The sequence below is a fragment of the Anabrus simplex genome, chromosome 4, assembly GCF_040414725.1.
Source record: "Anabrus simplex isolate iqAnaSimp1 chromosome 4, ASM4041472v1, whole genome shotgun sequence".
Lineage (NCBI taxonomy): Eukaryota > Metazoa > Arthropoda > Insecta > Orthoptera > Tettigoniidae > Anabrus > Anabrus simplex.
This window is the reverse complement of record NC_090268.1, coordinates 42,144,897-42,159,845: the sequence shown is the minus strand read 5'-3', so window position 1 is coordinate 42,159,845 and position 14,949 is coordinate 42,144,897.

Here is a 14,949-nt window from a genome sequence, read left to right as displayed (position 1 = left end):
TTTTTGGTGTTATGTATGCTTTTTCAGTGAGTTGACATAATTAAATAGTAGCGTGTGTCATTCCTTTATATCTCCTCTCAACATGAGGGGAAGGGTATGTGCTGTTTTTGGCTGCAGTAACCATGAAGTAGAGAAGAATGCGCGGTCATTCTTTCGCTTCGCCCGTGACAAGAAAATGTAAGTAATATTGTGTTTGTATATATATTCTTCCAGTGACAAAGAGATTTTTATAGTACTTCCTAATTTTCTGACCTGCTCGACTCATATTTTAACTGGCTTAAAATATAATACGCATATTTTATTGTATAGTGCAGCAGTTAACCTTCAATACCGATGTGTTGTTGTACGTGTGATCTGTTTGTTTGTCCAACCCTTTTCCCGTTTCCCTACGGGGTCGGGTATGAGGTGAGATGAATTTGTCGTGGCGGTTTTTTATGACCGGATGCCCTTCCTGACGTCAACCTCATCAGAGGAGTTAATGGGAGATGAAATGAATGACGTGATATATGATAGTAGGGAGAGGGTGAAACCCGGTGCCGGCACATAGCCTACTCCTGTCGAATAGCACCAAGGGGTCTGCTCAAGGCTTAACGTCCCCATCCGACGGACGAATCACCATCAACAGCGTCATATGCCCTCACTCCATATGAGCACTGCGGAGAGGTTTGGAATTTAATCCAGGCTTTTGGCACGCAATCTAGTGATTAGAAATTGTATACCACCACCTCCCCTACCCTGCCGGCCAACATTCAGATGGTGAAAATTTTTTTGACCAACGGGACTCGAACCGGCTAACCTCGGTGTTAGACCGTTTTAGACTTCAGCGCCTTAACAATCATGGCCACCAGGCGGGCTTGTTGTACGTGTGATCTATGGGTTTTGAAATGTCACAGAAGTGATTTAGATAAGGTGTACAAGAAAGAAGGGACGTTACGCTTATATAAGAATTATAAGATCTGTTCAGATCATTTCCAGGCCAGTGACTTTAGAAATCCTCGACTATACAGCCAAGTGTATGTTACATTTTTACTCTAATTGTACGTAAATATTCCTAAAAGCATCACTATCGACAACATTTTCATCTTTCTTTTATCCCTCTTGTCAGATTAAAGCCGGGATTTTATAGATTTTCTTTCTGTTAGTAGGCTTCATATTAAGAGGAAAATTGTCCAGCTTTTAAATGTTAATTCATTGCATCATGTGTATAAGGAATGTACCGATATTTTTATTGACAAGTGTCTTAATGTGATGATACCATGTTTTTTAAATGCGAAAAAAGACAAATCTAACCGTAAAAGTTCAGGCAGGAATGCTAAAGCAAAAAAAGTAATGCATAAATGAAAGTTCAAGACATTTCACAGCAGTCCATTTCATATCTTGTTTATATGTCTAATTTCAGTCTTTGAATAATAACCTTTTAAATAATTCTTCATTCATTTACTCAGAATTGCTTTAGCAACTTCGAAGTTAATATCTCAATAACGCTTTCTGTCTAGACGTAATTTATTTATCCATTTTCGTCCATGTATTTCCATTGATATTTGAATTTAGCGCGATTTTTTCAGGTCAAGTCACTAGGAGCGCCACCGTCGAATTGTCTCCCATTTTAGCAAGGTGAAATCCGTAAGTGTCGCATATTGTCTACTGTATTTGATAGCACGCCCTACCCACTCCTAACGGTCCCGCCTAAGCATAGCAGAAGCGTGGGGCCAGTCCTACCAACTGTTGATATTCAGGAACAAAAATCACGTTCATATTTGATCGACCTTCGTGGACTGATCATTGTCGTGATGTGCTTTATCTCTTCTGCTACCACTCATCTCCGATAGATGGGATTACTACTGTGTCCCGAGTTAAAAAGTTAAACGTGACCACCGCGATCGTGGGGAGTTAGATAACTTTGCACATGCTACATGATATACCCGTCAACAGTGGGTACTTCACCTAGTAATAGATTGCGCGTTTTGATTAATTGGTTTAAACATTTTAAAAAAATACCTCAAAAATCTGTAATTTGTGTGCGAAATAAACATACCATATAGCCAACGACAGTGACACTGCCAGCTTTCGAACCACTGAATATGATTTCAATTAAGATCAGTGTAATAATAATAATAATAATAATAATAATAATAATAATAATAATAATAATAATAATAATAATAATAATAATAATAATTTTATTCTCTCGGACTTTACATTCACCACAAAATGTAGACTTAAGTAGTGCAGAGTTTATTTTTCTCACGTAATTTAATTCTCCTTTGTGTCGTCTCCGATTGTCTGAGGTTCTTGAAGTAGGTCGTTTTGACTGAATTTTAGTTCAGTATTTGCTCAACAAATTCGTTTGATTCCAAAGTCAAATTGTGTGAAGTAGGTTTCACGTCCCTGCAATGTTTGAAATACATATTACTTTTTTTTTCATATGACGCTCTTCAAACTTCTTACAATGTCAATATCGGCTTTGGCACGGTCGTGTTTTATTCATGAAATCACTTTATCGTTGATCAATATGGGCTTTCTCGTCTGAAATGAAGGGAAACAGATATTTACCAGTGGAATATTTACGTACTGGAACAAATAAATTGATAAATGTAAAAGGTATACCCTAAGCATACAATTCCTTACTTCTTTATTGTATGTTTTCTTCGAAATACAAGTTAATACAACATGCAAAGTTTGGAAAAGTTACTGTAAACACCCACGCGACTTATTAAATTACACCTTGTTTCGTTTATACTTTTACTTTAGTAAATTCATTTGCGTAGGAAAAGACAATTAATGAAAGGGGTGTATCAAAGGCCTACTTTGAATATTAAAATTCAGAGCCTGTTTCCAGTCGTTTGGCCGGGGCCAGGAATGGAATAAATGAATCTCCCAACTAGCGGCGAGGATAGGATCTGTGCCGGCTGCCCGAGCCTGTCACACCTCTGGGGCAATGATTAATGACTGACAGATGAAATGAAATGCTATTGGACAGTGTTACTGGAATGAAAGGTGAGAGGGAAAACCGGAGTATCCGGAGAAAAAAACTGTCCCGCCTCCGCGTTGTCCAGCACAAATCTCACATAGAGTAGCCGGGATTTTAACCACGGAACCTAGAGTTGAGAGGCCGGCGCGCTGCCGCCTGGGCCACGGAGGCTCACTGAAGTTCTGTCTCGATAATGTTAAATTTAAGGGACATATTTCAGGCATATTTTATCAAATATTTCAATTTTTCGATTTTCACACAGTGCTCTACCCCTGACCTTTGCGGATAAATTAGCGATATAATTTTCCACGTTCCGCCATTTTTAAAGGCACAGCGGGACATTTTAATGCCTGCTGCACAGCCATTTAAACGCCCCTTCCTCTTCGATTCTCACCGAACATTATCCTGCACACGCATTTATGCGTTTTTCACCACATAATTTTGAAATGTGATGTATGGCACCAACACAGTACTGAAGGAGGAGTGTGTAAATCACATTGCTAAAAGAATGGGAAAAGGTTTGAGACAGATACTACAAACTTGGAAAGTGAAGGGTGTGCAGTTAGGTCAGGGCCTCTCAAACGCCCAAAATCTCACGCGTGCAGAGCGAGGCGCAAGAGCTCCATGCACTGTGCATCGGTGCCGCTCGGTATGGCTCGGATCAACGCTTCGTCTCTGGGCTACTCGGCTATGCTCGGCTCTACTCGGCTATACTCGGCTCAACTCAGCCCGGTTTTGGAGCGCTACGGCGCAAGTGGGGGAGAGGGAGACAGGCGGAGCGAGCGAGAGAGGCGTAAGAAAAGAGAGAGTTAGCGCTATTGCTCCAAATCGAGGAGTGGGGGGTCTGCACTCTGGTCAACCAAGCCAAGTCGTCTTTTGCACCGTGCACAGTGCATGCACCATGCGCATGCACCCTGAGAGGCCCTGAGTTAGGTGGTCGTTCAGGTGGTCTCACTAATGCTACAATTACCAAGCTTACCAGCTATTATGGGAATTATATTGTACAAATCACACTTAATGCTGCAAACATGAAAAATGCTATCTCTGCCACACTCTACTATTATATATCCACCAACAGTAAGCCCCAACATAAGAAATGCCTCCAAGGCTTAGATGATTGGTGCTTCTATAACAAGAACATAGCAGAATGTATGGTACCTCAGAGTCAAGATAAAATGTCGGTCGAACTTTCCGAGCCATTAGTGTGTAAGATTATGCCTGTGTATCAGAGGCTGGCCTCTGATGAAGTACTATCCCGATGTGTCCGTGGTGCCACGCAGAATCAGAACGAAAGTCTACATTCTAGCATCTGGAGAAAGTGTCCAAAGGAAATTTTGTATCAAGAAAGAGACTTGAAATTGGTGTATGCAGTGCTGTGGCAGAGTTCAGTAAGGGGTGCAGTGCAACAATAGACTTGAAGTCGGATATCAAAAGAACTTCAGTCTCTCATGTGACAGAAAGATCAGTCCTTAGGCTGATGCTCGCAGAAAGTATGAAATACAGCGATCGTCCTCTGAGAAGAAAAAATCAACTCGACGGAAGGCGAAGGTCACAAAAATGAAGAAAGAGGCTGAAAAACGGAAGACGGAGAGTGTGACTTATGCTGCAGGACAGTTCTAATGAGTAAGTCAACTGACAATATTTAAAAATATGCATGACTTTAGAAAAATGCTATTTTCTCAGTTTCACATTTTCAGGTGTATAAAATGTCATGAGCATTACAGATATGATGACATTACCTTGAAAACTCACATGAATGTTCCTTAGTACATTATCCATAAACGCGTGCATTACTTTTATGATTGAAATTCTGGTTTGGCTGTAAAATAATTTCAAAACTTAAAATTTCAACTGTACAAAAAATAAACTTCAACACGGGAAAAAGTCCTATCCCCATAGTAAATAATACAATCTCAAAAATGATGCACAGTTTCATTCATATAGGAATAAGGTACTAGATGATTACTTAAAAAATGTCCTATCTGGATCGCTTTGATACGCTTAACGTTTAGAATATTTGAATAATTTGCATATAAATATTGGAAAATAATTAATATCTAAGAAACTAGTAAAGCTACATTGATAAAATTTAGTACAGATATTCATAATAGTATATACTTTGAGCCAACCAAATATTAAGGTGATATCATAGGAATTAGAAATTGAATTCCGGTTTCTTTGCAACTGTCCACGGTATTAAAACGAAATTTTTATAGGATTTAAATTCATACCTAATATATTTACTGTTCTTTCATGGTTCTACCTTTATTAGAAATCGAGATATGAATTTTTAAATAAAGTTCTTAAATTTGTCTATTTTGAAAAATAGTTATGATCAAACTATATGTGGAATCTATACCATTGTAGATCCATATACAACTAGTAATAATGCTAATGAGGGGTAAAAATCTCAGACCTCTACATAACGTAGTTTTTGAGACATTGGAAAGCATTTACACACACAAAAATTTTTTTTTTTTTCAGAAATCACACTTAAAAGTCTAATGCCACTTATAAGACGTGGATACTACCATGATTCTTACCGCATAAACATCAGATATGAATGATATCATAGCAACCAATGCAGCCAATTTTTGCAGCAGGATGTTTACTATAAATCAACATAAGTCACCGCCTTCTAGAGCAAATAGCTCCGAAGATATATTGTCTTCACTGAGCAAGTGCTCACAAAATCTGGAGAAATAGCTCGTGCAGTAATATTTTTTTAAATTTATACATACTTTCAGTCAACCAAAATCAATGAAACTTACACCAAGTTAAAGAGGAAAGTCCGGATATTGATTTTGCATTAAAAACTAAAAATCGGAATTTTTGACCGATGCCATCTTTTGTTCTCCCGTTAAAAGAATGATTACCCCATTGAATTTCCTTCAAACAAATATAATATCCGTCGCCACTAGAGAGTTTAAGAGTATCTCAAGGTATTCGTTGGAAGATACTAACAGAAAGTAAGTAACAGCGGGTTGTTGCCGCAGCATGTTTGTAAGGCAGTATTAATTACGTGACCCGTGTCAGGGGGGTCGTTCATGATGCACACACAAAATTACACCCACACAAACGAAATTTCCTAAGTAAACACTGTACTGGTACGCTGGGGGCTAGAGCATAGCGCACGATGTGAACTCTATTTCGCCTCACAGGGAATTGCTCTTAACACATTTGAATGCTACTAACGGCGCGTCCCTGGTCTTCTAGTAACACGTTGTTGCCAAGCGGGGCCTTGATTGCTCACTTCCGCACGTACCGTATTCATCTGGTTATTGCAAATACACTATAGATAATACGTGCCACTTTGCGAGATATTGCAAGACATTGATTGCCAGCGCACCTAGCGGGAGGACCTTGAAACTTAATGTAGTAGTACACTGTAACTTACACCATAACGAGTAGAAGAGAAAGTGTGGGCTCTTAAGTTGTTCCCTGTTGGCTAGTACAGGGACTGTGATGAATCGTCCGCTAGGGGCAGCACCGTTGCTATCTGAGGGTCTGTATCTGTAGTTGTAACTCGCTTTCGCTCGTTGGGGGCTGCGCCCCCAAACCCCCAATTCCTCTACATTACAAGTGGCCCCATGGAAAATTTCTGTGAGGAACCGGTACTTCGTTACGAAAAACGGATTGTGCCACCAAAAGGCCCATTTATTTGCGTATATTTTTGGTCCTATAATATTTTCTCGTACCGTATATTAAAGGTTTATAGCAAAAATAACCTTAAACGTTTTGACGTGGTGCAAATTACGTACGGTTCTCACAAGATAACAAATAATTTCCTAACGTAACGGGGAGTTATAGTCTTAAACTTGGTAGGTTTAACGTGGTTGAAACGCTCTATATTTACTTTCATTGATGTTCTGTCGTATGTGCGTCGAGTTCAGCGAAGATTGGTTTAGGACCTTGGATTAGGAGTACCGTGTTTACGTATTACTTTCGTTTTTCCATTTTTACAGGGTGCTAGAATCATGCATTTTGCTCACTTATGATCCACGAACGTTCCAATGAGCCTGCCAAATTTCATGATTCTATCGGTCTTATAAGTGTGTAAAACAGTAAGATTATTTATGGAAAATGTAAAAAAATGGACGTCAAATCTGAAAAAAGAAGCTCTATCGAAGGCATCATTTCACGACTAAAATCCCCGGGACCGAAGTTGTAGATCTCTTCATGATGGGATCAACACATCTTGTCCATTTGGCGGTACGACTTACAGTTTAGCCACCAAAATCCTCGAAATGTTAGTTGTCACCATCATGAAAATTGCTTCCAGATTTCGATAATTTCTGGAGATAAAAACGTTAAACAATGCAACTCTTCCAAATTTCTCCGTCGGTTGCAGGCGAAAGCTGTAACTGCGACAAATATTAATTTTCTTGCGTACGGCAACACATCGTCCACAATTTAGTTTAAGGGAAAGGAAATAAAAATAACAAAAAATCTACATTTAGCCAGGCAATTTGCATGCTAAATAGTGCAGGCTTTCATTTGGAAATTTATTGCGGGCAAACGGTGCGTCGTATCGTGGTACGGATTGCGGCGTTATACGACGCTTTTAGTAATCTACATTACTGTCTTAGGCGCTTTCTCGTATCCCGCATATTTATACCATAGAATGAGGTGATCGTTTCGACCCATGTCAAATTTCGTCCACTTTTCACAAATTGAAAAATAATTGTGCCAACTTAGCAGACAGGTACAGTCTTGAAACTTTGCAGCCATGTTGACTATGAAACGACCTATAATTTTGGTTATTTAAGGTTTTGGCGTATCTCAACGGGCTTCGCCATAAATTGCTTAGGGATCATAAATTAGGCTAAAATTTCAATAGTGTTTCCACATGTACCCACAGTTTCCCCCTATTTGCAAGGCAGTTAGAATAACAAAATTCGGTATACGTATGAGGAATGACGTTGCCAAGGAACGTGCTGAATTTCGTTCATCTACCCATCTTATGAGTGTGTGAATCAGTAAAATCATTTATGGAAATTTAACAAAAATGACCAAAACCGGGAAAATGAAGCTCAATCTGAGGTGGAAGGGGTCGAGTTACGACAAAAAGTCATAAGACCAAAGTTGTAGATTTCTTCATTTTAGGATACGAAAGTGCAATCCATTTATTGATAGCGATTACCGTTCAGCCACAAGATACCTCGAAACTAAAGTCTGCACCGTCATTAAATTTGAAGATTTCGAATTTTTTAGTGGGTGAAATGTTAAATATTAGATCTTCTAGAAACTTCTACGTCGGTTACAGGCCTGGAGCTAGAGCACTGCTACTTTTTAATTTTGTAGGGCACTGCATCATGGCGACCGCCATTTTGTTTGGGGGGATGGGTGCTGAAATTAAAATTTCAATTTTTTGGTATTTTTCCGTAGGTTACAGGCTAATAGCTATAATATTGCCAAATTTCAAGTTCCTAGCTCATCTGGAATGGTCTAACCCGAAATTAGAGTCCGATATATTGATTGGGTGGTGGAGGGGGCAAAATATTCAACATTTGACCTTTTTGCAATTATATTTTTGGTTACAGCCTAATAGGCATCAGATTGCCGGCTGGAAGGCTCTAACACGAAATTTGAGTTAGGTAATTCGATTGAGCGGGGGGGGGGGGAGGGGGCTAAATAAAAAATGGAACTTTCCGGGATTTTTCCTTTGGTTACAGTCTAATGGGTATCAGATTACCGGCTATAAGGGTCTAACACGAAATTTGAGTCAAATAATTTGATTGGGCGGAGGGGTGTAACACGAAATTTGAGTCCGATATTTTTATTTATTGTGGGAGTTAAATATAAAAAATTGAACATTTTGGAATTTTATCTTGAGTTACAGCCTAATAGCTATCAGATCGTCGAATTTCAAGTTCCTAGCTCATCTGGAAGGGTCTAACACGAAATTTCAGCCGGATATATTGATTGAGCGCAAGGGGGGCTAAATATGAAAAACATCAACTTTATGGAATTTTTCCTTGGGTTGCAGCCTAATAGCTATCACACTGCCGAATTTCAAGTTCCTAGCTCATCTGGAAGGGTCTAACACGAAATTTCAGTCCGATAGTTTATTGGGCGAAAGGGGGGTAATATGGAGAATTTCAACTTTTTGGATATTTTCCTTGGGTTCCAGCCTAATAGCTATCAGATTGCCGAATTTCAAGTTCCTTGCTCGTCTGGAAGGGTCTAACACGAAATTTTAGTCCGATAATTTGATTGGGCGGAAGGGGGGCCAATTATGAAAAATGTCAACTTTTTGGATATTTTCCTTGGATTCCAGCCTAATTTCAAGTTCTTTGCTTATCTGGAAGGGTCTAACACGAAACTTTAGTCCGATAATTTGATTGGGCGTAAGGGGGGCTAAATATGAAAAATGTCAACATTTTTGAATTTTTCCTTGGGTTGCAGCCTAATAGCTATCAGACTGCCGAATTCCAAGTTTTCAGCTCATCTGGAACGGAAGGGTCTAACCGGAAATTTGAGTCCAATATTTTGATTCGATGGGGGGCTAAGTACAAAAAATTTGAACCTTTTGGAAATTTGCCTTGGGTTACAGCCTAATAGCTATCAGATTGCCGAATTTCAAGTTCCTTGCTCATCTGGAAGGGTATAACACGAAATTTCAGTCCGATAATTTGATTGGGCGGAAGGGGGGCCAATTATGAAAAAAATCAACTTTTTGGATATTTTCCCTGGGTTCCAGCCTAATAGCTATCAGATTGCCGAATTTCAAGTTCCTAGCTCATCTGAAAGGGTCTAACACGAAATTTTAGTCCGATAATTTGGTTGGGCGTAAGGGGGGCTAAAAATTAAGAATGTCAACATTTTTGAATTTTTCCTTGGGTTGCAGCCTAATAGCTATCAGACTGCCGAATTCCAAGTTTTCAGCTCATCTGGAACGGAAGGGTCTAACCCGAAATTTGAGTCCAATATTTTGATTCGATGGGGGGCTAAATACAAAAAATTTGAACCTTTTGGAATTTTGCCTTGGGTTACAGCCTAATAGATATCAGATTGCCGAATTTCAAGTTCCTAGCTCATCTGAAAGGGTCTAACACGAAATTTTAGTCCGATAATTTGATTGGGCGTAAGGGGGGCTAAATATGAAAAATGTCAACATTTTTGAATTTTTCCTTGGGTTGCAGCCTAATAGCTATCAGACTGCCGAATTCCAAGTTTTCAGCTCATCTGGAACGGAAGGGTCTAACCCGAAATTTCAGTCCAATATTTTGATTCGATGGGGGGCTAAATACAAAAAATTTGAACCTTTTGGAATTATGCCTTGGGTTACAGCCCAATAGCTATCAGATTGCCGAATTTCAAGTTCCTAGCCCATATGGAAGGGTCTAACACGAACTTTTAGTCTGATAATTTGATTGGGCGGAAGGGGGGCCAATTATGAAAGATGTCAACTTTTTGGATATTTTCCTTGGGCTCCAGCCTAATAGCTATCAGATTGCCGAATTTCAAGTTCTTTGATTATCTGGAAGGGTCTAACACGAAATTTTAGTCCGATAATTTGATTGGGCGTAAGGGGGGCTAAATATGAAAAATGTCAACATTTTTGAATTTTTCCTTGGGTTGCAGCCTAATAGCTATCAGACTGCCGAATTCCAAGTTTTCAGCTCATCTGGAACGGAAGGGTCTAACCGGAAATTTGAGTCCAATATTTTGATTCGATGGGGGGCTAAATACAAAAAATTTGAACCTTTAGGAATTTTGCCTTGGGTTACAGCCTAATAGCTATCAGATTGCCGATTTTCAAGTTCCTTGCTCATCTGGAAGGGTCTAACACGAAATTTCAGTCCGATAATTTGGATTGGGCGGAAGGGGGCCAATTATGAAAAATATAATTTTTTTGGATATTTTCCTTGGGTTCCAGCCTAATAGCTATCAGATTGCCGACTTTCAAGTTCCTAGCTCATCTGAAAGGGTTTAACACGAAATTTTAGTCCGATAATTTGATTGGGCGTAAGGGGGGCTAAATATGAAAAATGTCAACATTTTTGAATTTTTCCTTGGGTTGCAGCCTAATAGCTATCAGACTGCCGAATTCCAAGTTTTCAGCTCATCTGGAACGGAAGGGTCTAACCCGAAATTTGAGTCCAATATTTTGATTCGATGGGGGGCTAAATACAAGAAATTTGAACCTTTTGGAATTTTTACTTCGGTTACAGCCTAATAGCTATCAGATTGCCGAATTACAAGTTCCTAGCTCATATGGAAGGGTCTAACACGAAATTTTAGTCCGATAATTTGATTGGGCGGAAGGGGGGCCAATTATGAAAAATGTCAACTTATTGGATATTTTCCTTGGGTTCCAGCCTAATAGCTATCAGATTGCCGAATTTCAAGTTCTTTGATTATCTGGAAGGGTCTAACACGAAATTTTAGTCCGATAATTTGATTGGGCGTAAGGGGGGCTAAATATGAAAAATGTCAACATTTTTGAATTTTTCCTTGGGTTGCAGCCTAAAAGCTATCAGACTGCCGAATTCCAAGTTTTCAGCTCATCTGGAACGGAAGGGTCTAACCGGAAATTTGAGTCCAATATTTTGATTCGATGGGGGGCTAAATACAAAAAATTTGAACCTTTAGGAATTTTGCCTTGGGTTACAGCCTAATAGCTATCAGATTGCCGAATTTCAAGTTCCTTGCTCATCTGGAAGGGTCTAACACGAAATTTCAGTCCGATAATTTGATTGGGCGGAAGGGGGGCCAATTATGAAAAATATCAACTTTTTGGATATTTTCCTTGGGTTCCAGCCTAATAGCTATCAGATTGCCGAATTTCAAGTTCCTAGCTCATCTGAAAGGGTCTAACACGAAATTTTAGTCCGATAATTTGATTGGGCGTAAGGGGGGCTAAATATGAAAAATGTCAACATTTTTGAATTTTTCCTTGGGTTGCAGCCTAATAGCTATCAGACTGCCGAATTCCAAGTTTTCAGCTCATCTGGAACGGAAGGGTCTAACTCGAAATTTGAGTCCAATATTTTGATTCGATGGGGGGCTAAATACAAAAAATTTGAACCTTTTGGAATTTTGCTTTGGGTTACAGCCTAATAGCTATCAGATTGCCGAATTTCAAGTTCCTAGCTCATATGGAAGGGTCTAACACGAAATTTTAGTCCGATAATTTGATGGGGCGGAAGGGGGGCTAAATATGAAAAATTTCAACTTTTTTGAATTTTTCCTTGGGTTGCAGCCTAATAGTTATCAGATTGCCGAATTTCAAGTTCCTGGCTCACTTGGAAGTGGGCAAACATTAATGTCAGTCAGTGAGTCAGTCAGTGAGTCAGTCAATTAGCCTTGCGGCTTTATATATATAAGACTCGCTTTCGCTCGTTGGGGGCTGCGCCCCCAAACCCCCAATTCCTCTACATTACAAGTGGTTCCATGGAAAATTACTGTGAGGAACCGGTACTTCGTTACGAAGAACGGATTGTGCCTCCAGAAGGCCTATTTATTTGCGTATATTTTTGGTCGTATAATATTTTCTCGTACCGTAAATATACGATTTATAGCAAAGATAGCGTTAAACATTTGGACGTGGTGCAAATTACGTACGGTTCTCACAAGATAAGAAATATTTTCCTAACGTAACGGGGAGTTATAGTCTTGAAACTTGGTAGGTTTATCGTGGTTGAAACGCTCTATATTTACGTTCATTGATGTTCTGTCGTATCTGCATCGAGTTCAGCGAAGATTGGTTTAGAACCTTGGATTAGGAGTACAGTGTTTACGTATTACTTCCGTTTTTCCATTTTTAAAGGGTGCTAGAATCATGCATTTTGCTCACATATGATCCACGAACGTTCCAATGAGCCTGCCAAATTGCATGATTCTGTCGGTCTTATAAGTGTGTAAAACAGTAACATTATTTATGGAAAATCTAAGAAAATGGACGTCAAATCTGAAAAAAGAAGCTCTATCCAAGGCATAAGGGATCAAGACACGACTAAAATTCCCGGGACAGAAGTTGTAGATCTCTTCATGATGGGATCAACACTTCTTGTCCATTTGGCAGTACGACTTACAGTTTAGCCACCAAAATCCTCGAAAAGTTAGTTATCACCATCATGAAAATTGCTTCCAGATTTCGATAATTTCTGGAGATAAAAACGTTAAACAATGCAACTCATTCAAATTTCTTCGTCGGTTGCAGGCCAAAGTTGTAACTGCGACAAATATTAATTTTCTTGCACACGGCAACACATCGTCCACAATTTAGTTTAAGGGAAAGGAAATAAAAATAACAAAAAAACAACATTTAGCCAGGCAATGTGCATGCTAAATAGTGCAGGCTTTCATTTGGAAATTTATTGCGGGCAAAGGGCGCATCATATCGTGGTACGGATTGCGGCGTTAGACTACCCTTTTAGTCGTCTACACTACTGTCTTAGGCGCTTTCTCGTATCCCGCATATTTATATAATAGAAAGAGGTGATCGTTTCGACCCATGTCAAATTTCGTCCACTTTTCACAAATTGAAAAATAATTTTGCCAACTTAGCAGACAACTACAGTCTTGAAACTTTGCAGGCAGGTTGACGATGAAACGCCCTATAAGTTTGGTCATTTGAGGTTTTGCTGTACCTCAACGGGCTTCGCCATAAATTGCTCAGGAATCATGAATTAGGCTAAAATTTCAATAGTGTTTCCACATGTACCCAGAGTTTACCCCCAGTTGCCAGGCAGACAGAATAACAAAAGTCGGTCTACATATGGCCAATGACGTTGCCAAGGAGCGTGCTGAATTTCGTTCATCTACCCATCTTATGAGTGTGTGAATCAGTAAAATCATTTATGGAAATTTAACAAAAATGACCAAAACCGGGAAAATGAAGCTCAATCTAATGTAGAAGGAGTCGAGATACGACAAAAGTCATAGGACCAAAGTTGTAGATCTCTTCATTTTAGGGTACGAAAGTGCAATCCGGTTATTGATAGCAATTACCGTTGAGCCGCAAGATAGCTCGAAACGAAAGTCTGCACCGTCATTAAATTTTGCTTAATATTTCGAATTTTTGAGAGGGTAAAAGGTTAAATATTTGAACTTCTTGCAATTTCTACGTCTCTTACAGGTTAGGAGCTAGATTTTTTCCAAATTTTAATATTGTAGGGTACTGCATTATGGCGTCCGCCACTTTGTTTGGTGCTAGGGGGGCAGAGGATTTTGATTGGGCGGTGCAGGGGTAAATATGAGAGGGTCGCGTAGCTGTGAGCTTGCATTTGTGACATTGTGGGTTTGAATCCTACTGTACCGGGCAAGTTGGCCCTGCGGTTTCTTGTAAGTTATAGATTGTAAGACTGCTTGTCGTTTTTGCTGATGCATGAACCACGGGCAACTGTTAAGTGGCCACCGTTGGTCCCATAACCCGTTACAGTGAAGCATTTTACTCAGTGGGACAATGTGGAATACTTCACAGAATTTTACCCAGTATAATTCAGGATATGAAAAGAGGATGGGTAACATACAGGTAGGCTATTCTGTGCATAGTAGAAACAGCAAGGGAATGCCTTGGAACAACTATATGTAAATACTGATGTCTTCAATGGCAGGAGGGTATTCAGAACAAGGAAATAAAGACTAAGTTATGAATGAACTCTATGTATGACCTGGCTTCGGTTATGAGATGATCAAAACCGTAGGCATGGTGTCAAAGTATGCAACGTTGTGGTCGTGTTCCCAGTGGCAAACCTTATTTTCCAGATTATAGGTTTCCAAACGGAACCGAGTGAACTGGCCGTGCGGTAAGGGTCGAGTAGCTGTGAGCTTGCATTTGCGAGATTGTGGGTTTGAATCCCACTGTACCGGGCAAGTTGGCCGTGCGGTTAGAGGCCCGCGGCTGTGAGCTTGCCTCCGGAAGGTAGTGGGTTCGAATCCCACTGTCGGCAGATCCTAAGATGGTTTTCCGTGATTTCCCATTTTCACACAAGGCAATTGCTGGGGCTGTACCTTAATAAAGGCTATGG